The sequence below is a fragment of the Bos mutus genome, chromosome 4 (genome assembly GCF_027580195.1).
Source record: "Bos mutus isolate GX-2022 chromosome 4, NWIPB_WYAK_1.1, whole genome shotgun sequence".
Lineage (NCBI taxonomy): Eukaryota > Metazoa > Chordata > Mammalia > Artiodactyla > Bovidae > Bos > Bos mutus.
Window position 1 is genome coordinate 61305817 of NC_091620.1, and position 22325 is coordinate 61328141.

General features: G+C 40.2%; 1 long non-coding RNA gene across 1 annotated transcript in view; it reads left to right on the forward strand.

The window, feature by feature from the left end:
• Nucleotides 1-22325, forward strand: part of LOC138987624 (uncharacterized) — a 398295-nt gene that overhangs the window by 310724 nt on the left and 65246 nt on the right. The gene's annotated exons all lie outside the window — the stretch shown is intronic.

The following is a 22325-nucleotide window of genomic DNA, read 5'->3' on the forward strand; positions in this document are numbered from 1 at the left end:
GAGTCAGTGATGAGTGTAGGATTTAAAAATTCTGTCTTGTTTGTTCAATTATGACCGAAGGAGAAACAGAACATGGGCTCAGGTGGTTGAAAGAATTTCTTAAAATGTTAGATTCAGAATATAGAAATCTTAGAATTATGGCACACTAAAAAGCAGGATTTTTCATTCACTGAACTTCTGTGTGTGATTTAGGTAATGATTGTTAGGTTTTTATACCAACAATATTGCTGCAGGGGAAGCAGAAAAATGTAATACAAAAGAAAATTTTGGTACTTGTATCTTCTCATTACAATACATGATAAATTGAGTACAGTGGAATATTAATATCTGAATTTATTAAAATTGTTTATGTCTTCCAAACATTTAACTAAACAGGTATAAAGATAACTGATAATCTTCTAGTTTTTTTATGATGAAATAGCCAGAATGTTTGTACGTGCCACATTACAGAGTAGTCAGGAAAAAGGCTGAAAGAGTTAAAATAGTTTCACACTGCTAACCCATCTGTAAAGCCAGGTCAAGGAAACCTTTAACCTTTTAACCTCATACAGTTCCTATAGTACAGTGAAAATCTTGTTTGCAATAACAGAAAAATAAAAAATAAAACTTTTCATTTTCTGTTTCTTCAGTTCAGTTCAGGGCTCAGTCATGTCCGACTCTTTGCAGCACACCAGGCCTCCCTGTCCATCACCAACTCCCAGAGTTCACTCAGACTCACGTCCATCGAGTTGGTGATGCCATCCAGCCATCTCATCCTCTGTCCTCCCCTTCTCCTCTTGCCCCCAATCCCTCCCAGCATAAGGGTCTTTTCCAATGAGTCAACTGTTCACATGAAGTGGCCAAAGTACTGGAGTTTCAGCTTTAGCATCAGTCCTTCCAAAGAACACCCAGGACTGATCTCCTTTAGAATGGACTGGTTGGATCTCCTTGCAGTCCAAGGGACTCTCAAGAGTCTTCTCCAACACCACAGTTCAAAAGCATCACTTCTTCGGCGCTCAGCCGTCTTCATAGTCCAACTCTCACATCCATTCATGACCACAGGAAAAACCATAGCCTTGACTAAATGAACCTTTGTTGGCAAAGTAATGTCTCTGCTTTTGAATATGCTATCTAGGTTGGTCATAACTTTCCTTCCAAGGAGTAAGTGTCTTTTAATTTCAGGGCTGCAGTCACCATCTGCAGTGATTTTGGAGCCCAAAAAAAGAAAGTCTGACACTGTTTCCACTGTTTCCCCATCTATTTCCCATTTTCTTAACTGGCTGTTATTGGATATAATGGTTTTCATCAACAAACGAAGGAACCACAGTTTCTCATTCAGCATCTTCTAGCTACAGCCATGAATCCACTAACATATGCTCTTATTTTTACTGATGTACACTACTCCTAACATTGCTTTGGGCACTATTCATTCATTTAATAAATACACTTTTTGTGCCTCTTCTCTACCTGGCACTGTTGCAGGAACTGAGGAGCCAGTGGTAGAAAACCAGAGACATAACACTGGCTTTTTTGATTTATAGTTGCCACCTGGAAAAGAGATACATACAAATAATGTTAAACAAAGTAAAGATAGTAATAAGTACTGTGACAGAAACTAACAGAATAATGTAGAGAAGATTAAGAGTAGACATGGTCTTCATGGGCTCCCAGGTCACCACGTCCTTGCACGCTGCTGGGCCTCTCCAGGCTGCCCCACAATTTCCCTGTGATGTTGACAGTGTCCCCTTACCTCATGCTGAACAGAATTTTCTGGGAAGATGAGCTCCAAGTTGTCTTATACTTTGCTTTCTAGCACCTGATGTCCTCCAAGCTCCTTTCCCCCTTAAGAGGCCCTTATAATTATTGAAAGAATACTTAATACCCTAGACTGAAGTATTTGAATTTGCTTTTGCATAACTTGAATTGCTGGACTTTCCTGAGAATACATGTGAATATTTACCCAACTGTTTTGAGACTGAAAGAGTCACTGTGGTAGTCGCAAATAGAGAAACTAGCTCTTCCCCAAACAGTGAATATACTACTTATTTTATGTGGACAAAAATAAAGAAATAGGCAGATAATTTAGGTTTGGAATTTTTACAGAACCCCATTAGCACCATTATATGGCCAATTAACTAAATAACAGAAGTATGGCAGTATTCTGGTTTTATCTCAGGAAAACGAGTTCACGTCTAGGTGCTGGTATTTACCATACTTCCTTTATGACACTGTGCAAATTATGTTTCTGACAGGTGGGCTCACCCCCAATCAATCCAAACAGAAACAAATGCTCTATCTTACTCCCCGGAGACTTTGATGTTAAAATGGAAGTGTGCTGTAGAATTATACATTGATATTGTTTTTCCTTAAATTTAGAATAAACTGGAGAAAGCAATGGCACCTCACTTCAGTACTCTTGCCTGGAAAATCCCATGGGTGGAGGAGCCTGGTAACCTGTAGTCCATGGGGTCTCTAAGAGTCGGACACGATTGAGCAACTTCACTTTCACTTTTCACCTTCATGCATTGGAGAAGGAAATGGCAACCCACTCCAGTGTTCTTGCCTGGAGAATCCCAGGGACAGGGGAGCCTGGTGAGCTGCCATCTATGGGGTCACACAGAGTCGGACATGACTGAAGCGACTTAGTACTAGTAGTAGTAGTAGTAGAATAAACTAATTCTTTATAAGGACCAACTATATGTCAGGAATTACCCAGTGTAGACAAAACTGTCTTTATGTTGCCAATGGACAAAAAACAGAAGGTAAAAAATTTACCCCCAGTCACATTGGTAATAAGTATTACTGAAGTGAATAAATGAAGTCATTTGATAGGATGCCCTATTCTTTTTCTCTTAAATCAAGCAGAAAAATTTACAATGTGACTTGTGCTATATATTTTTTGAAGATTGGTATTCAAATACCTATAGTCAGTGTTCTTTAAGAAGTGGAGATCTGAATAATTTGGTTCCTGCTCTTACCCCCGGGTGGGTCTATTTTCACTTGGTGTGCACACTGTCCTCTTAAAATTTATTTTAAATCAAGAGTTCTTAGATTAACATGAAAGAGTGGATGAATGACCCTCATTTAGAGAGTCATAAATTGGCAAAATTATTTGCAAGCTAGCCAATGTTTTGCTCTTAGAAAGAAGGCTGTGTAGACTCCTGTGATAATTTTCCAAAACATTTGAAAAATACTCAAACAAAGGCTTAGGAATGTTAGTTGGTTTATTCAGTATTGTCTCCAAGGAAACTACTCTCTCTCTTTTTTTTTTTTTTTGTAGCCTGAGAATGACTGTGTAGGAGGGATCCTGTGAAAGGACCTGTTAAATTATGATAAATATTCATTTGCTCATTTTAGCATCTGGATAAAGACTTTTTTATACTTTGAAAGATACATTCCAAAAAAGACTTTAATTGACTTGGTGAACTATCTTTCTACCAACAAGAAGGATAAGTAAACTGGGGCCATATATTTTTTCATATTGCAAAAACATAAAAAATATCATAAAGGGAAATCAAAGTAGTAACCAACCGGTAGAACTGCTGAGATAGTTGTAATATTTTTTCAAACACTTTAGCAGAGCAATATTGATTTTCTATACATATGTATGCAGAAATATACAGGTGTTTACAGTCTTGGTATAGTTTGTAATGAATTTTAAAGGTGTTGCAAACAACAGCAGCAAAGCATGAGTGATTAGCATTTCAAATCCAAGATGGATAGAAGGTATGATGAAACAGCAAATTATACTTTTTAATAAGTGTATTGTTCTGCTGAAAGAGATTATTATATTCACAGACAGCCAATTTTGTAGTGATGAATTATTGTTTAAAAGCGTTTTCCCTATGATATTTTTGGTAAGCAGTTAACAAATAACTGCTTAGCCGATTTTTATGTATGCATTTATAAATCTTTGCTATTGTTAAATTTCATACCAAGTAAACTGATATGTTTTTTATTGTATATGTACCATCTTCATTTTTTCTTTCATTTGAATTTTCCAAAACAGCGTAATTTTTTCAACCATGAAAGTGAAGCATGATATGAAAAAGATGACAAGGTTGAGGGCATAATCTTAGGGTTATACCTGATGTCCTTTTTAACCAGAAGCTCTAATCAACATGTAGAATACCATTGTCACCTTGTCTTCAAATAGTGAAACATTTGCCATTATTCCCTCAAACTGTGAGTAATTGCAGGGAAATTTTTCTCTTATCTGGCACCTCTTTCAATCTTCTGGTCTTTAAAAGTCAATCGATGTTGGGCAAAACTAATACAATATTGTAAAGTTTAAAAAAAAAAAAAAGAATACTGGAAAAAAAAATTAAATAAAAGTCAAGGAAACTTATTCTACTTACTATAGATTTTTCCCCCAAAGTAGATTAAGCATAAGAGAAAACTAGCTTGTTTATTTTCAAATTGAAATTAATGAATAGGTTTACATAGTATTGAAGTTTTATGTTTTAAAATTTAATATTCTCATTTTAATTGTTATAACCATCTCAGGGTTCTGGAGTCTATTACCAATAATCATTATGTTTTTCTGATTAATCAGTAGTTTTAGTGTTAATCACTCCTATAAGCTGCTTATCTGAGTGATAGGTGAAGGCAGGGATGATTTAGTTATGGAAATGTAAGGTATGCAGGAAGATGGCCGCCAAATAAAATAGTCTCTGTCAAATACCTGAAAAATAAACTTTGGATATTTTCTTTGAAAGGTTAGACAGAATCTAAACAGTTGTACATTAAAATGTTGCCTCCAGCTACACTGAAATTTTAAATATAATGCCATATTCTTGGATGAATCATGCCATCCTCTTACTCACGTCAAGTTGTTTCAGCTTAATTTTTCAAAATACTTCACTTGTAATGAACTTCCATTTTTTTACCTTTGGGTGATTTCTACCTTGAGTTAATAACAGGACAACGGTAATTGTGTTTTTAGTAAGATCTTTTTTTTGTCATGTAGTTTTAAACAGTAATGACTAACATAAGGCGTAGATACTTGGAATAGTTTATAACTTTCTGTCCTCCTGTGTCTTACCAATACCTTTACATTCATATTTATTCACAACTTCCCTCCACCTGCAGAGGCAAGTCTGGAACAAGAGCTATTTTGTCCCATAGCTTTAGTAAATCTATATCCTACTGAGAAATAAGAAAAAATTAAAGGCAGAATAGTCTTTTGTTATCTGAACACCCTGTCCAATTTTCTCTCAATGTTCTTTTATCCATTTTACTCATTAAATGTCAGTAAATTATCACCCCCACAGAAAGCAATGACTAAGTACAATACAAAAAGGGTTTTTCTTTGAAACCCAGTTCTGTATAATTGCGCTTACCTTTGAAGATTCAGGTCTTCAATGAAGATTATTTATTTCTTGGGTAGTAAGGCTTTCTTTTTTGGTCCTGCATGGGGTAGTTTGGACCTCTTCTGTGGATTGTTGTTCACCTGGAAATATGCTGGACTAAAGTGGAAAAGAGTCCGAAATGCAGTACGTGGATACAGTCTCAAAAACAACAGAATGATGTCCCTTCATTTCCAAGGCAACCCATTCAATATCACGGTAATCCAAGTCTGGGCCCCGACCAGTAATGCTGAAGAAGCTGAAGTTGAACAGTTCTATGAAGACCTACAAGACTTTCTATAATTAACACCCAAAAAAGATGTCCTTTTCATTAAGAGGGCTGGAATTATATGACATCAACAAACACCTGGAGTAACAGGCAAATTTGGCCTTGGAGTACAGAATGAAGCAAGGCAAAGGCTAATAGAGTTCTGCCAAGAAGGCTCATTGGTCACAGCAAACACCCTCTTCCAACAACATAAGAGAAGACTCTACACATGGATCACCAGATGGTCAATACCATAATCAGATTGATTATATTCTTTGCAGCCAAAGATGGAGAAGCTGGACAAGACAGCTTGTCAGCAAAAACAAGACCAGGAGCTGACTGTGGCTCAGATCATGAACATTATTGCCAAATTCAGACAAATTGAAGAAAGTATGGAAAACCACTAGACCATTCAGGTATGAGCTAAATCAAATCTTTTATGATTACACAGTGGAAATGAGAAATACATTTAAGGAACTAGATCTGATAGAGTGCCTGATGAACAATGGACAGAGGTTCGTGACATTGTACAGGAGACAGAACAAGACCATGCCCAAGAAAAAGAAATGCAAAAAAGCAAAATGGCTGTCTGAGGAGGCCTTACAAATAGCTGTGAAAAGAAGAGAAGCAAAAAGCAAAGGAGAAAAGGAAAGATATTCCAATTTGAATGCAGAGTTCCAAAGAATAGCAAGAAGAGATAAGAAAACTGTCTTCAGTGATCAGTGCAAAGAACTAGAGGAAAACAATAGAATGGGAGAAACTAGAGATCTCTTCAAGAAAATTAGAGATACCAAGGGAAATTTTCATGCAAAGATGGGCTCAATAAAGGACAGAAATGGTATGGACCTGACAGAAGCAGAGGATATTAAGAAGAGGTGTCAAGCATACACAGAAGAACTGTATAAAAAAGATCTTCAAGACCCATATAATCATGACGGTGTGATCACTCACCTAGAGCCAGACATCCTGGAATGTGAAGTCAAGTGGGCCTTAGGAAACATCACTATGAACAAAGCTAGTGGAGGTGATGGAATTCCAGTTGAGCTATTTCAAATTCTGAAAGATGATGATGTGAAAGTGCTCCACTCAATATGCCAGCAAATTTGGAAAACTCAGCAGTGGCCACAGGACTGGAAAAGGTCAGTTTTCATTCCAACCCCAAAGAAAGGCAATGGCAAAGAATGCTCAAACTACTGTACAATTGCACTCATCTCACATGCTAGTAAAGTAATGCTCAAAATTCTCCAAGCCAGGCTTCAGCAATACATGAACTGTGAACTTCCAGATGTTCAAGCTGGTTTTATAAGGCAGAGGAACCAGAGATCAGATCGCCAACATCTGCTGGATCATGGAAAAAGGAAGCAAGTTCCAGAAAACATCTAGTTCTGCTTTATTGACTATGCCAAAGCCTTTGACTGTGTGGATCACAATCAACTGTGGAAAATTCTGAAAGAGATGGGAACACCAGACCACCTGGCATGCCTCTTGAGAAACCTGTATGCAGGTCAGGAAGCAACAGTTAGAACTGGACATGGAACAACAGACTAGTTCCAAATATGAAAAGGAGTATGTCAAGGCTGTATATTGTCACTTTGCTTATTTAACTTATATGCAGAGTACATCATGAGAAACGCAGGTCTGGATGAAGCACAAGCTGGAATCAGGATTGACGGGAGAATTATCAATAACCTCAGATATGCAGATAACACCACCCTTATGGCAGAAATTGAAGAGGAACTAAAGAGCCTCTTGATGAAAGTGAAAGTGGAGAGTGAAAAAGGTCGCTTAAAGCTCAACATTCAGAAAACAAAGATCATGGCATCCAGTCCCATCACTTCATGGCAAATAGATGGATAAACAGTGGAAACAGTGGCAGACTTTATTTTGGGGGGCTCCAAAATCACTGCAGATGGTGATTGTAGCTATGAAATAAAAAGATACTTACTCCTTGGAAGAAAAGCTATGACCAACCTAGACAGCATATTAAAAAGCAGAGACTACTCTGCCAACAAGGTCTATCTGGTCAAGGCTATGGTTTTTCCAGTAGTCATGTATGGATGTGAGATTTGGACTATAAAGAAAGCTGAGCACCAACGAATTGATGCTTTTGACTGTGGTGTTGGAGAAGACTCTTGAGAGTCCCTTGGACTGCAAGGAGATCCAACCAGTCCATCCTAAAGGAGATCAGTCCTGAGTGTTCATTGGAAGGACTGATGTTGAAGCTGAAACTCCAATACTTTGGCCACCTGATGCAAAAAGCTGACTCATTTGAAAAGACCCTGATGCTGGGAAAGATTGAAGGCAGGAGGAGAAGGGGACAACTGACTGAGGATGAGATGGTTGAATGGCATCAACGGCGTGATGGACATGAGTTTGAGTAAACTCTGGGAGTTGGTGATAGACAGGGAGGCCTGGCATGCTGCAGTCCATGGGGTCACAAAGAGTCGGATACTACTGAGTGACTGAACTGAACTGAAAGTGGAAAATTGTCTCTGCACAGAATTCCTCTCTTTTCTGGGCTGTACACTCAGCAAGAGAGCTACTTCCCTTATTTCCCTTTCTTTCTTGTGGATCCCTTACTGGGATCTGGAACTGGAATGGAGATAGCAACTTCTGTCAATTCAGTCAAGCTTTTCACTTTTGAGGTGGCTGTATGAGGTTGGTCTAGACAAGAAATGCCTGAGGCCAGTTTATCACTGTAGACAATAGTAACAACAGCAGTTCAGATAATGTTTTGGGTTTGTTGGTTTGTTTGGGACCATATCTTTCATAGTCTAAATGCAAAAAATGCATTGGACAGAATTAAAGAAGGAAGTGAAGTAAATCAGAAAGATAAATGTCGTGTACTAATGCATATATACAGAATCAAGAAAGATGGTACTGAAGAATTTATTTGTAGGGCAGCAGTGGAGAAACAGATATAGAGAAGAGACTTATGGACCTGGGAAGTGGGGAGGAGAGGATTAGATGTATGGAGAGAGTAACATGGAGACTTGCATTACCATATGTAAAATAGATAGCCAATGGGAATTTGCTGTATGTCTCAGGGAACTCAAACAAGGGCTCTGTATCAAACTAGATGGGTGGGATGAGGAGGGAGATAGGAAGAAGGTTCAAGAGGGAGAGGACATATGTTTACCTATGGCTGATTTACCTGAGATTTGACAGAAAACAACAAAATTCTGTAAAGCAATTATCCTTCAATTTAAAAATAAAGGAACTCTGTTTGAAGAGCAACAATGATTTATGGAGATGATAAATTTGGGAGAGGGGGAACTGAAAATGTCAAACCTCTGGCCTAATGTTTTTGTAAAAGTATAAAAGAGAATCTTAAACTTGGAATAAACAAGCAGTCCATAGAAAATAAATAAATAAATTTAAAGAAAAAAAGCAAGGAAGACTATTCTGACTCTTGCTATTGGGCAGAGAAACTGAACTCAGATCCTCTGAAACAAATGATGTGTTTTTAAGCACTGAAAGTGAAAAGTGAAGTTGCTCAGTCATGTTCGACTCTGTGACCTCACGGACTGTAGCCTACCACACTCCTCTGTCCATGAGATTTTCCAAGCAAGAGTACTGGATTGGGTTGCCATTTCTTTCTCCAGAGGATCTTCCTGACCCAGGGATTGAACCCGGGTCTCCCACATTGTAGGCAGATGCTTTACTGTCTGAGCCACCAAGGAAGTCCTAATTGGTGCCTATCTAAATTAGGCTTCTACCCTCCCACAGAAACTGTGAGCTAAGGGCACTATATTCTAGATGAAAAACATTGCAAAGAGTGGGCTCCAGAGTCTTAGAGAAAGTCATTCTGGGTTATAAAACTAGCAAGAAGATTTTTTTTTTTTTTTTAAGGGGCAGAGAAAGAATTGACAATGACAAGTTTTCTAAAGTAAATGTTCTAAGAAAAGAATCACTAGAGGCAGAGATAGGAAGAAGCTTTATCTTAATGAAACTGAAAGAGGAGAGTGAAAAAGTTGGCTTAAAGCTCAACATTCAGAAAACTAAAATCATGGCATCCGGTCCCACCACTTCATGGCAAATAGATGAGGAACAGTAGAAACGGTGGCTGACTGTTATTGGGGTCTCCAAAATCACTGCAGATGGTGATTGCAGCCATGAAATTAAAAGACGCTTACTCCTTGGAAGGAAAGTTATGACCAACCTAGACAGTATATTAAAAAACAGAGACATTACTTTGCCAACAAAGTTCCGTCTAGTTGAGGCTATGGTTTTTCCAGTCATGTATGGATGTGAGAGTTGGACTATAAAGAAAGCTGAGCACCAAAGAATTGATGCTTTTGAACTGTGGTGTTGGAGAAGACTCTTGAGAGTCCCTTGGACTGCAAGGAGATCCAACCAGTCCATCCTAAAGGAGATCAGTCCTGAGTGTTCATTGGAAGGACTGATGTTGAAGCTGAAACTCCAATACTTTGGCCACCTCATGCGAAGAGTTAACTCATTGGAAAAGACCCTGATGTTAGGAAAGATTGAAGTTTGGAGGAGAAGGGAACAACAGCAGGTGAGATGGTTAGATGGTATCACCAACTCAATGGACATGGGTTTGTGTGGACTCCGGGAGTTGGTGATGGACAGGGAGGCCTGGTGTGCTGCAGTTCATGGGGTCGCAAAGAGTTGGTCATGACTGAGCGACTGAACTGAACTGAACTGAAATGGAGGAAAATATTCAGGCCTTTTTAGTCAATGACAGACATAGTTTCTGCTTATACTGCTCCAGCCATGAAGTCTCATTAATTCTCAAATAACCAGTTTAAAAATCTGTATTATTTTGGCCTAAGTTTGAACTGATGTGCATCTCTATGGTCTGTCTATAACATATTCTAAACAAGTGAATAGTTGAAGCCAAATGTTTCAAAATATTTAAAATTAATTGAAAAAAATTTAAATTACATTTTGTTCTTAAATTATACCCAATTTCATATCACTGTTGTTTTAGAAATTATAACTCTTTTCTAGTTATTAAAACAAATCCCCTAACATCTCTACTAGATTTTTTTTACCACCTCATTCATCAAAGAACTAGTGATTTTAAAGAGTAATTCTATAACCTCTATTTTTTTGCCTATAAATTAAAAATATAAGCCTGTGATCATAATATAGCTATATCAGATATTTTCAAATATTTTAAACAAAATATTAAGTATTTATAATTTGAAGACGAGAGCAAGTGAGCAACTAGTCTATGAGAAAGTTTGTGTCTGGATAGAGGACAGAATAAATATTGTTATTTTAACTCTTACGTTAGTATTCTCGGAGAAGGCAATGGCACCCCACTCCAGTACTCTTGCCTGGAAAATCCCATGGACAGAGGAGCCCGGTGGACTGCCGTCTATGGGGTCGCGAAGAGTCGGACATGACTGAACGCCTTCACTTCCACTTTTCACTTGCATGCATTGGAGAAGGAAATGGCAACCCAGTCCAGTGTTCTTGCCCGGAGAATCCCAGGAACGGGGGACCTGGTGGGCTTCCGTCTATGGGGTCGCACAGAGTCGGACACGACTGAAGCGACTTAGCAGCAGCATTAGTATTCTATTAGAAACGTTGTCGTTTTTCATCAATACGTAGGACAAATATTACCCATCAATGGCTAAGTTTGTTGTGACTCTTTGAGTGGAACAAAGGTTTAGTATGTTTAACCTTCCCCTCACACTCTCCCTTAGTCCTTGGAAGCAGCTTCTGTATGATACTCAGCATTCAATATAGTAGCATTTTCAGTACCTTGTTATAAAGAAAAGTTTTCTTTATTAAGTTTTCTTTATAAAAGTTTTCTTTATGCATGTTTCAATCAGAGTGAAATTCAGGTCCCCGTAGGCTCTTTTTCCCTAGTTTTTTAGCTATATCTTATTGCTCCTAGGGTTACTTATACCTACAGTTGACCCTTAAACAGCATAAGGGTTGGGAATACCAATCCTCCGTGTAGTTGAAAATCCTCATAAAACTTATAGCCACCGCATAGTATCTGAGGTTCCTCCATGTCCGTAGTTCTACATCTGCAGATTCAACCAAATTAGGATCATGTTATACTGTAGTATTTTTTTTTTGACTTTTCATTTTATGTTGCACAATAGCCATTAAACTACTTGTAATAGTTACTATTGAAAAACATTTACAATTGAACCCATGCAGATCAAATCCATGTTTTTCAAGGGTTAACTGTATTTTTATCCATTGTTTGTTAGTGTGGTAAAATATGTATAAAATTTACCATCTTAACCATTTTTTTTTTCATCTTAACCATTTTTAAGTGGACACTTCAGTGACATTAAGCATTAATAGTGCTGTGCTACCATAACCGCTATACATGTGTGGAACTCTTTTTATCCTGAAAATCTGAAATTCTATGCCTATTGAATAAGTTCCTATTCCCCTCTCCTTTCAGCCCTTGGAAACCACCATTCCTCTCTCTTTGATTTTGATCACTCTAAGCTCCTCATATAAGTGGAATAAAAAATTACTTGTATTTTTGTGGCTGGCTTACTTAACTTGGCAAAGTGTTATCAAGATTCATCCATGCTGTTCAATATGTCCTAATTTTCTTCCTTCTTGAGATTGAATAATATTTCATTGCATATATACACACACAAACACACATACATACACCATATTTCACTTATCTATTCATCTGTAGGTGAGTACTTGATTTGCTTCCACATTTTGGCTATTATGAATGATACTGCTATGAACATGGGTTGACAAATATCTCTTTGAGACTGGGATTTTAGATCTTTGGTGCATATACTCAGAAGTGGGATTCCTGAAATATTGTAATTCTATTTTTAATTATTGAGGGACAATCATGTTATTTTTCCCACAGTAGCTATACTTGTTTACCTTCCCACCAATAGTGCACAGACTTTTGCCACATCCTTGCCAACATTTGTGATTTTCTGTTCATATGTATATTGTTATTCAGTCACTAAATCATGTCGAACTCTGTGACCCCAAGGACTGAAGCACGCCAGTCTCCCCTGTCTTTCACTGTCTCCTGGAGTTTGTTCAAACTCATGTCCACTGAGTCATTGGTGCCATCTAACCATCTCATCCTCTGTCACCCTCTTCTCCTCTTGCCCTCAATCTTTCCCAGCATCAGAGTCTTTTCAAGTGAGTCAGCTCTTCACAACAGGTGACCAAGGTGTTAGAGTTTCAGCTTCAGCATCAGTCCTTCCAGTGAATATTCAGGGTTGATTTCCTTTGGGATGGACTGGTTTGATCACCTTGCTGTCCAAGGGACTCTCAAGAGTCTTCTCTAGCACCACAGTTGGAAAGCATCAATTCTTTGGCACTCAGCCTTCTTTATAGTCCAAATCTCACATCCATATGTGACTACTGGAAAAACCATAGCTTTGACTATATGGACCTTGTTGGCAAAGTGATGTTTCTGCTTTTTAATATGCTGTCTAGTTTTGTCATAGCTATTCTTCCAAGGAGCAAGTGTCTTTTAATTTCATGCCTGCAGTCACCATCCTCAGTGATTTTGGAGTCCAAGAAAATAAATTCTGTCATTGTTCCCATATTTTCCCCATCTATTTGCAGTGAAGTGATAGGAATGGATGCCATGATCTTAGTTTTTTGAATATTGAGTTTTAAGTCAGGTTTTTCACTCTTCTCTTTAAACTTCATCAAGAAGCTGTTAGTTTCCCTTCACTTTCTGCCATTAGAGTGGTGTCATCTGCATATCTGAGTTTATTGATATTTCTCCTGGCAATCTTGATTCCAGCTTGAGCTTCATCCAGTCCAACATTTTGCATGATGTACTTTGCATATAAATTAAATAGGCAAGGTGACAATATACAGCCTTGATGTACTCCTTTCCCAATTTGGAAAACGAGTCCATTGTTTCATGTTCATTTCTAACTATTGCTTTTTGACCTGCATACAGGTTTCTTAGGAGATAGGTAAGGTGATTTGATAATCCCATTTCTTTAAGAATTTTCCACAGTTTGCTATGATCCACACAATCAAAGGCTTTAGTGTAGTCAGGGAAGCGAAGTAGATGTTGTTCTGTAATTCCCTTGTTTTTCCTATGATCCAATGGATGTTGGCAATTTGATCTCTGATTCCTCTGCCTTTCCTAATTCCAGCTTGCACATGTGGAAGTTCTCAGTTTATGTACTTTTTAAGCATAGCTTGAAGGATTTTGAGCATTACCTTGCTAGCATGTGAAATGAGTGAATCTGTGGGGTAGTTTGAACATTCTTTGACATTGCCTTTTGGGGATTGGAATGAAAACCGACCTTTTCCAGTCCTGTGGCCACTGCTGAGTTTTCCAAATTTGCTGACATAATGAGTGCAGCACTTAAACACCATCATCTTCTGGATTTACAAAAGCTCAGGTGGAATTCCATCACCTCCACTAGCTTTTTTTGTAATAATGCTTCCTAAGGCCCACTTGATTTCACAATCCAGGATGTCTGGCTCTAGGTGAGAGACTATACCATCGTGGTTGTCAGGGTCATTAAGACCTGTTTGGTATAGTTCTATGTATTCTTGCCACCTCTTCTTAATATCTTCTGCTCCTGTTAGATTCATACTGTTTCTGTCCTTTATTGTGTCCATTTTTGCATGAAATGTTCCCTTGAAATGTATCTTTTATTTTCTTAAAGAGATTTCAGTCTTTCCCATTCTATTGTTTTTCTCTATTTCCTTGCACTGTTCACTTAAGAAGGCATTTTTATCTCTTCCTGCTATTCTTTGGAGCTCTGCATTCAAATGGGTGTATCTTTCCTTTTCTCCTTTGCCTTTCACTTCTATTCTTTTCTAAGCTCCTTGTAAGGCCTCCATAGACAACCATTTTGCCTTTTTGCATTTCTTTTTCTTGGGGAAGATTTTGATCAGAGCCTCCTGTACAATGTTATAAAACTTTGTCCATAGTTCTTTAGGCACTCTGTCTCTGATCTAATACCTTGAATATATTTGTCACTTCTACTGTATAATCAAAGGATTTAATTTAGGTCATACCTGAAGGCCTAGTGGTTTTCCCTACCTTCTTCAATTTAAGTCTGAATTTTGCAATAAGGAGCCCATGATCTGTGCCACAGTCAACGCCCAGTCTTGCTTTTGTTGACTGTATAGAGCTTCTCCATATTTGGCGACAAAGAATATAATCAATCTGATTTTGATATTGACCATCTGATGATGTCCACGTGTAGAGTCATCTTTTGTGTTGTTGGAAGATGGTATTTGCAATGATCAGTGCATTCTCTTGGCAAAACTCTATTAGCCTTTGCCCTGCTTCATTTTGTACTCCAAGGCCAGACTCGCCTATTACTCCATTTATCTCTTGGCTTCTTACTTTTGCATTCCAGTCCCCTATGATGAAAAGGACATCTTGTTTTGGTGTTAGTTCTAGAAGGTCCTATATGTCTTCATAGAATTGTTCAACTTCAGCTTCTTCAGCATGATTGATTGGGTTATATACTTGGATTACCGGGATATTGAATGATTTGCCTTGGAAATGAACCAAGATTATTCTGTCACTTTTGAGGTTGCACCCAACTACTATATTTCAGACTCTTGTATTGACTATGAGGGCTACTCCATTTCTTCTAAGGGATTCTTGCTCACAGTAGTAGATATAACGGGCATCTAAATTTGCCTACTCCTGTCCATTTTAGTTCACTGATTCCTAAAATGTCAGTGTTCACTCTTGCCATCTCCTGTTTGACCACTTCCAATTTACATTGATTCGTGGAACTGACTTACCATGTTCCTATGCAATATTGTTCTATATAGCATCAGGCTCTACTTTCACGACCAGACATATCCACAACTTCAACTGGCATCATTTCTACTTTGGCTCAGCCTCTTCATTCCTTCTGAAGCTATTTATCTGCTCTTATTAGACATTAGGTTTACATTTTATAAAAAATATTAAAAATGTATAAACATATAAAATATTTTTAAAATGTATATATTTTTCTTTGCTTTCAAAATGACTCAATGTGGAACAGTATTTTTATTTCCAGTGTATGGATAAGGAAACTAAGATACAGAGAATGTTGTCCAAGGTCACAAAGCTAGTGAGTGGCAGAACCAGTTTTGAAATCTAGGCAATCACTCTCCAGATCAATATACTTAACAACTGTGTCAAACAAATAAGTATAACAGTAAATCAATACTGCAATATTTGATAAATGCTACAAAGGAGGGGAAAAAAAAAAAACAGAATGGTTTAAGAGTGGAAAACATTATGAATCTCCTTGAGAATGGGTAGTCACGGAAAGCCACTCTGAATGAGAATGTACGTTTTAGTTGATGCCTAAAGCTTAAATACCCACGGGATCACAAAAGTGACTAAACAACTTAGTAACTTGGTGACTAAACAACAGCAACAAAGCTAGAATAGGAGCCATTAGCTGAATGCCTGGGGCCCCAGCAATCCTTTGTAGAAACTAATCAATATAGTTAAACCCCTCCAGCCACCCCACATTTATCTTGCTCACTTCTGCTTTCATGCCTTTGCCTGGGCCCTACTGTTCTTTCCTGTGTTGTAATTTTTTTCCACCTAAAAATATTTTTTTGACAATGTAAAACTTACCTTATTTTTCTAAACTCTTTTGACATATAACAAGTCATGTTCAAGTTACCTAATAGTTCCTTGTCTTATTTTATTGGTAGCTATGTTTATATTCAATATGCCATGCAAACCATTGGCTAGTGACATGGGCCCTCCCTTATTGTGAGGAGTTCATTACCTTTATAAGTCAGAACATGTGATACATGATACACGATACACACCATGTGATCCTTGACATGACTTTACCCTAAGGCTACAGGCTGAACCAGGCCTGGATCCCTGAGCTGAGAGTGATCAGTCCTGAGGCTGGCCTATGAGGAGGTATCATGAGGAATCTCCCTCATTAGATCACGCTTTTCTGATTGCTCACTATTTAAACCAACATAGTTCTTTCTTTGAGAGTTTAAATAGGTAACAGAAATTAAAAGAGATCAGAAGTATTTGCCTAAACCCTCTAAGCAAAGGCAGGAGGAATCTGTGTGAAAACATTTCTGATAATCAAAGTTAGGAGACACAGCTTAGTATAAGACCAGACCTGAGAGAAGAGATAAAGACTTTCTGTTTGATGTAACTGATACTTTATCCTACGTGACTGTCATCTATCCTGTCAGGGAAGTGTGTAATTTCCTAAGTTCTGTCTCATCACAACAAAAATTTGAAAGGATGGATGTTAAAGCCCTTGGCGTGTCAAGCTCTTGGACAGATCAGTGTTATGGCTCATGTTACAGCTCAGTTTTATTTAGAAGATAAAGGAAACTACATCCTTGAGGCATGAGAGCATGCTGACCCAAGCATGCCAACCCAAAAGACATGAAGAGAAGAGAGAGAGAGAGAGTGCATGAGAGAGAGCAGGAGAGTGGGAGAAAGGGAGAGCAGGAGAGTAGGAGAGAGGGAGAGGGAGAGCGGGAGAGAGGCCCCTGGCCCTTTGGCTCCTCTTTCTATATGTTTTTTTCTCCTTCCTCTGGCCTGCCCTATGTAAATTGGGCTAGCCAGATGTGCTGTTTGTTCTACCTGAAGTCCTCACTCTGGTCCTTGGACCTTCCTTTGTTCTATTTTCACAGGCTTTTCCCTTTCTTGCCTTTTAGCCACCGCCATTCTGGACTCCTTTTTCCTATTCTAACTACCTGACATTCCCTTCTCAAGAGATATGAGGCCCAATTCTTTGGGAATAGGGGTGTCGAGGTCATTCTGGCTACTTCCTGCTGAACTGGGATGGCGAGGGGCTTGGGCCTCCCCTCTCTTCCTAATCTCAGGCCTCAGAGTGCTTATAGCAGTGTCCGTCTAAGGGTGAGTGATGTTTTCCATGGTCGGCTGTAGTTTCATATATCCTTGTTGAACTGGCACTGCAAGTTGTAGCTTGTTGACCTGGGTAGAGACAAAAGGGGTTAGACAAATGATAATACATGGAGCAATCATACACATCATCAATATGCCATAACAAGGACTAGTAGGGGCATTAGCCAACTCCAAATTCCCATCACCAGGATGGCTTAAATTCCTCCTTGTTAGGGATCAGAAGATCTATTTCCTGTCTGTTTTGGAGTACAACCCCTGCCAAGCTGTGTTGGCTCTTTAGAGCTGTCCTCAGAAGTCTTATCCCCAGAAACTAGATTTTGGGGGTGTTCATTAGAATGGCACTCATTTGTAGTTCTGAATAGGTATCTGAGATCTCCCAGGGGCTCACAGGTGTATTGAGTGTCCTCTTCTGTTTTCTTCCATGGCTTGATTTGTGAGTAGTGAATCCAAGAGTCGTCCTGGTACCTTGACTGCTGTGGGGGTAGAAAGTATTACAGGGTAGGGATCCTTCCATGTGGGCTGGAGTTGAGCCTTTGGGGACCCACATTTCCAGACTTTAATTAGGACTTGAGTCCCTGGAGCATATAGTGGTGACTCCTTAGAATCTTTTGGGTCCTGGTTCACACCCCACAAGCGTATATCCTGTTGGAATTGACCAATGTCCATGGTATAAGACTGGAGGGTCTGAGCCTCTGGATCTAGGAAGAGGTCATTGACGTAAACTAAAGGTCTCCTATATAGCATCTCATAAGGACTAAGACCAACCTGTTCCTTAGGGGCAATATGGGTGTGGAGGAGAGCTATTGGTAAAGCCTCCTTCCATCCCAGGGAGGTCTCCTGGGTTATCTTTTTTATCACTGATTTTAAGAATTGGTTGGCTCTTTGTGCTTTTCCTGAAGACTGAGGCCTCCAGGCACAATGGAGATAGTAAGTAATGCCCAATGCTTTCGAGACCCCTTGGGTGACCTTAGAAGTAAATGATATCTCATTGTCTCTTTGTAAAGACCTGGGCAGACCAAATCTCAGAATGATTTCATGGAGCAGTTTTTTTACCACCTCCTCAGCCTTAGTCCAGGTGGGAAAGCCTTCAATCCATCCTGTGAATGTATCTATCATGACTAATAGGTATTAATACCTTTGAGAAACTGGCATCTGGGTGAAGTCCATCTACCAGTCCTCTCCTGGGTAGGCCCCACGTCACTGGACAGGTTGGGCCAACTGGGGTCTTTGAGCTCCTTGGGGGTTGTTTAACTGGCAAGTGGGACAAGTGGAGACCACTTGCCTTATAGTTGTTTGGAGGCCTGTTCTTCTGAAGGACCTTTCTAGTAACTTTTGGAGGGCCTTTTCCCCCTAAATGAGTGGTGGCATAAAGGAGTTAACCAACTTTCATTGGAGGTTCCCAGGCAGAAAAAGGAGTCCCTCCTTTTGGAACCACTCCATATGACCTTCTTAAAAACCCTCACTGTTAGCTTTAAGATTCTCATCTTCAGTATATGAAGGAGTTCCTGGCAAATTAGTCTGTGGAACTAAGGTGACAACCCCTATCAGGTCATTGTTCTGTAATGCTGCTCTCTTAGCCGCCTGATCAGCTGATTGGTTCCCTAGTGCCACTTCCGTGCTCCCTTTTTGGTGTCCTTTGCACTGGGAGACTGAAACCTCAGCAGACAGATGGATTGCCTCTAAAAGTCTAAGGATTTGATCACCATATTTGCTTGGGGACCCTCAGGTGATCAAGTGGCCTCTTTCTTTCCAAATAGCAGCATGTGCATGTAGCACCAGAAGGGCATACTTGAAGTCAGTGTAAATGGCTACTCTTTTTCCTTTTCCCAGCTCTAAAGCTCAAGTCAGGGCTATGAGCTCGGCTAATTGAGCTAAAGTACCTGGTGCCAAAGGTTTAGCCTCTATGGTCTCAAAATTGGAGACTACTACATATCCAGCTCTTCCTTTTCCATCCAAGACAAAGCTGCTTCCATAAGTGTATCAGATTTCCTCAGGATTGGTCAGAGGATATTCCAACAACCACTCTCAGGGTTTTGTCCAGTGGTCCAAGGTTTCCAGGCAAGAGTGAAAGGAGATAGAGGGTGGCTGGGTTAAGAACCTCACAAAGGGATATAGTGAGGCCTGGATTTTCCATCAGCACTACTTGATACCTGAGGATTCTTTGATCAGACATCCATAAATGGCCTCTCCCATTTAGGAGTGTTTCACTTGGTGGCTGATAAAAATACTTTGTTTGCCCCCAAAAGAGAGTTTTAAAGAATCTTCTATCAGGATTGCAATAGCTGCAAGATTTAGAAGGCAGGGAGGCCAGTCTCGGGTGGTTGGGTCAAGCCTCTTGGATAAGTAAGCTATAGGCTGGGGCTCAGATCCCAACCTTTGAGTTAACACTCCCAAGGCTATTCCGTCTCTTTCGTGGACATAAAATTGGAATGCTTTTTCTGGGTCTGGCAACCTCAAGGCAGGTGCTTGAGTTAAGGTTTGTTTTAGTGTAGCTTCTGCCTTCTTTTGAGGAGTTCCCCACATCAGTGGGATAGAATCATCCCATCCCTTTCATATAATGGCTGGGCTATTAGACCATAGTTGGGTATCCAGATTCTACAATACCCAGTTAGCCCCAGGAAAGCTCACAATTGTTTTCAAGTTGTGGGGGAGGGCAACTGGAGGATTCCTTGTACCCAATCAGAGGACAGCCTCCTGGATCCATGTGTAATCTAAACTCCCAGGTAAGTGACCTTTGTCTCAACCATCTGTGCCTTAGCACAGGAGACTTTATATTCCCTCTCTGCCAAAAAGTTTAGAAACTGAATTGCTATTGGGCATTTTTCTGATCTGGAGAGCAAATTAGTAGCTCATCTACATATTGTAATATTTTCCCATTAGGCCCCAGGTCCAGGTCTAGGAGATCCCAGCTAAGGGCCTGTCCAAACAGGTGAGGGCTATCTCTGAACCCCTGAGGTAATACTGTCCAAGTCGTCTGTTGGTGTTTTTCTCCTGGAGCCTCCCACTCGAAGGCAAAAAGGTATTGGGTTTCTTTAGCCAGTGGTATGCAAAAAAATGCATCTTTGAGATCCAAGACTGTAAACCATTTGACACTGGGTGGGATTTCTCCCAAGATTACTTAGGGATTGGATACTGTGGGATAGAGAGGGACTACAGCTTCTTATATGATCAGGAGATCTTGAACCATTTGCCAGGTTCAGTCCTTTTTCTTTACTGAGAGGATCAGGGTGTTACTCGGCCAATTGGTGAGGACCAATAGCCCACAAGCAAGGAATTTATTTATTAGAGACTGTAGTCCCTCCCGAGCCTCTCTTTTGAGGGGATATTGTTTCCAGTTAGGAAACCGAGTGGGATCCTAAACTAATGATGAGCAGTTCAGCTTGGTGGGCTCATCCAGGAGTCCCCTGGTCCCATACCTGGAGGTTAACTTTGTCCTCCCATAATTTTTGGTCCCTCTCTATTGGAGAGGGTGTAATGGGTTCTTCAGTAGTAACCAGAAGCTGTGGGGTTCTAGGGGCTGAAAAGCTTCCCATCACAAAGGTGGTCCCCAGTTTAGTGAGTATATCTCTTCCCAATAAGGGAGTAGGGCACTCAGGAACCACCAGAAACTGGTGGGAAAATATTTGTCCATCCCAGCAACAAAGAAGTGTTTGGGTGAATCTTTTAGTAGTAGTTTTTCCTGTAGCACCCAAAATGGTACAGGTTTGGGAGGAGAAGGCTCTGCAGTAGGACCTCAGGACAGGGTAAGTAGCCCCTGTGTCAACCAAGGAATTCTCAGACCTACCTGCCACATCCAGTTGCACCCTTAGCTCTAGCCCCGTGATGGTTATCTGTGACAGGCGGGCTGGCTGGAGCAGGCCACTTCAGTTCTGTTGAACCATCGTGAGGGAAGGCTTGGTGCTTGACCTTGAGGCTCTTGGGTCCCAAGGGCAGAGTGCCTCCCAATGTCCCAATTTATAGCATTTATAGCAAGCCATTTTAGGAGCCTTGTCATGGTTTGGTCACTCTTTGGCCCAGTGCCCCACCTGTCTACAGATTAGACATTGTCCTTCAAGGACTCTGGGTTTCCCATAGGGCTTCTCTGGAGGGTGGCCAGTTTCTGGGCATCCTTGTCTCTTTCCTTTTCTCCCTCTCCTGGGCCTTGGCCTCCTTCTCCTGTACTCTGTTATAAAAGGTATTGGTGGCTGTTTGGACCATCTCATCTAAAGAAGCAGCAGGGTCCTGCTGCTGTAGCTGTTGTAACTTTATTCTGATGTCTGATTCACATTGGGACAGGAACTTGTCTTTTAAAATCACCTGTCCCTCATAAGAGTCTAAGTCCAGATAGGTAAACTTTTGGAGGGCCTCTTTTAGCCTTTCCAGAAAGGCAATGGGTTCTCATTGGGCTTCTGAGTTATTGCTGAGACTGGGCACAGTCCCACAAGTAATAGGCTTCCTTCTATTTCCATGGGTGGACTTCCTTAGGGGTGAGTTTTCTGAAGCTTATCCTACCTAGTACTGGTGTAACCCAGGCATCCCTGGGTCAGGGTGCAGATCCCCAGGCAGGCTGAGGTGTGACAGCCTTGTGCAGATTAAATCCCCAAGCAGGTCGAGGCAGGTCAGCCTCCCAAGAATTGGGTCCCTGGGCAGGTTGAGTTGTGATGACCTTCTGGGACCCCTGGACTGGCAGATCCCCAAGCAGGTTGACGTGTGACAACCTTTCGAGGACCAGATCCCCAGGCAGGTTAAGACAGGTTGACCTCATGGGACCCCTGGGCTGGAGTTGGGTGTCTCCAAGGTCTCCAGCATGACCAGTGCTGGGTAGGGTTAGGGACTGTAATTTTAACTCATTGCCAGTTTGTTCACCACAGATAGGAATAGATACCATGATGTAAAGCAATCCAAGGCTGTGCCCTGAGAC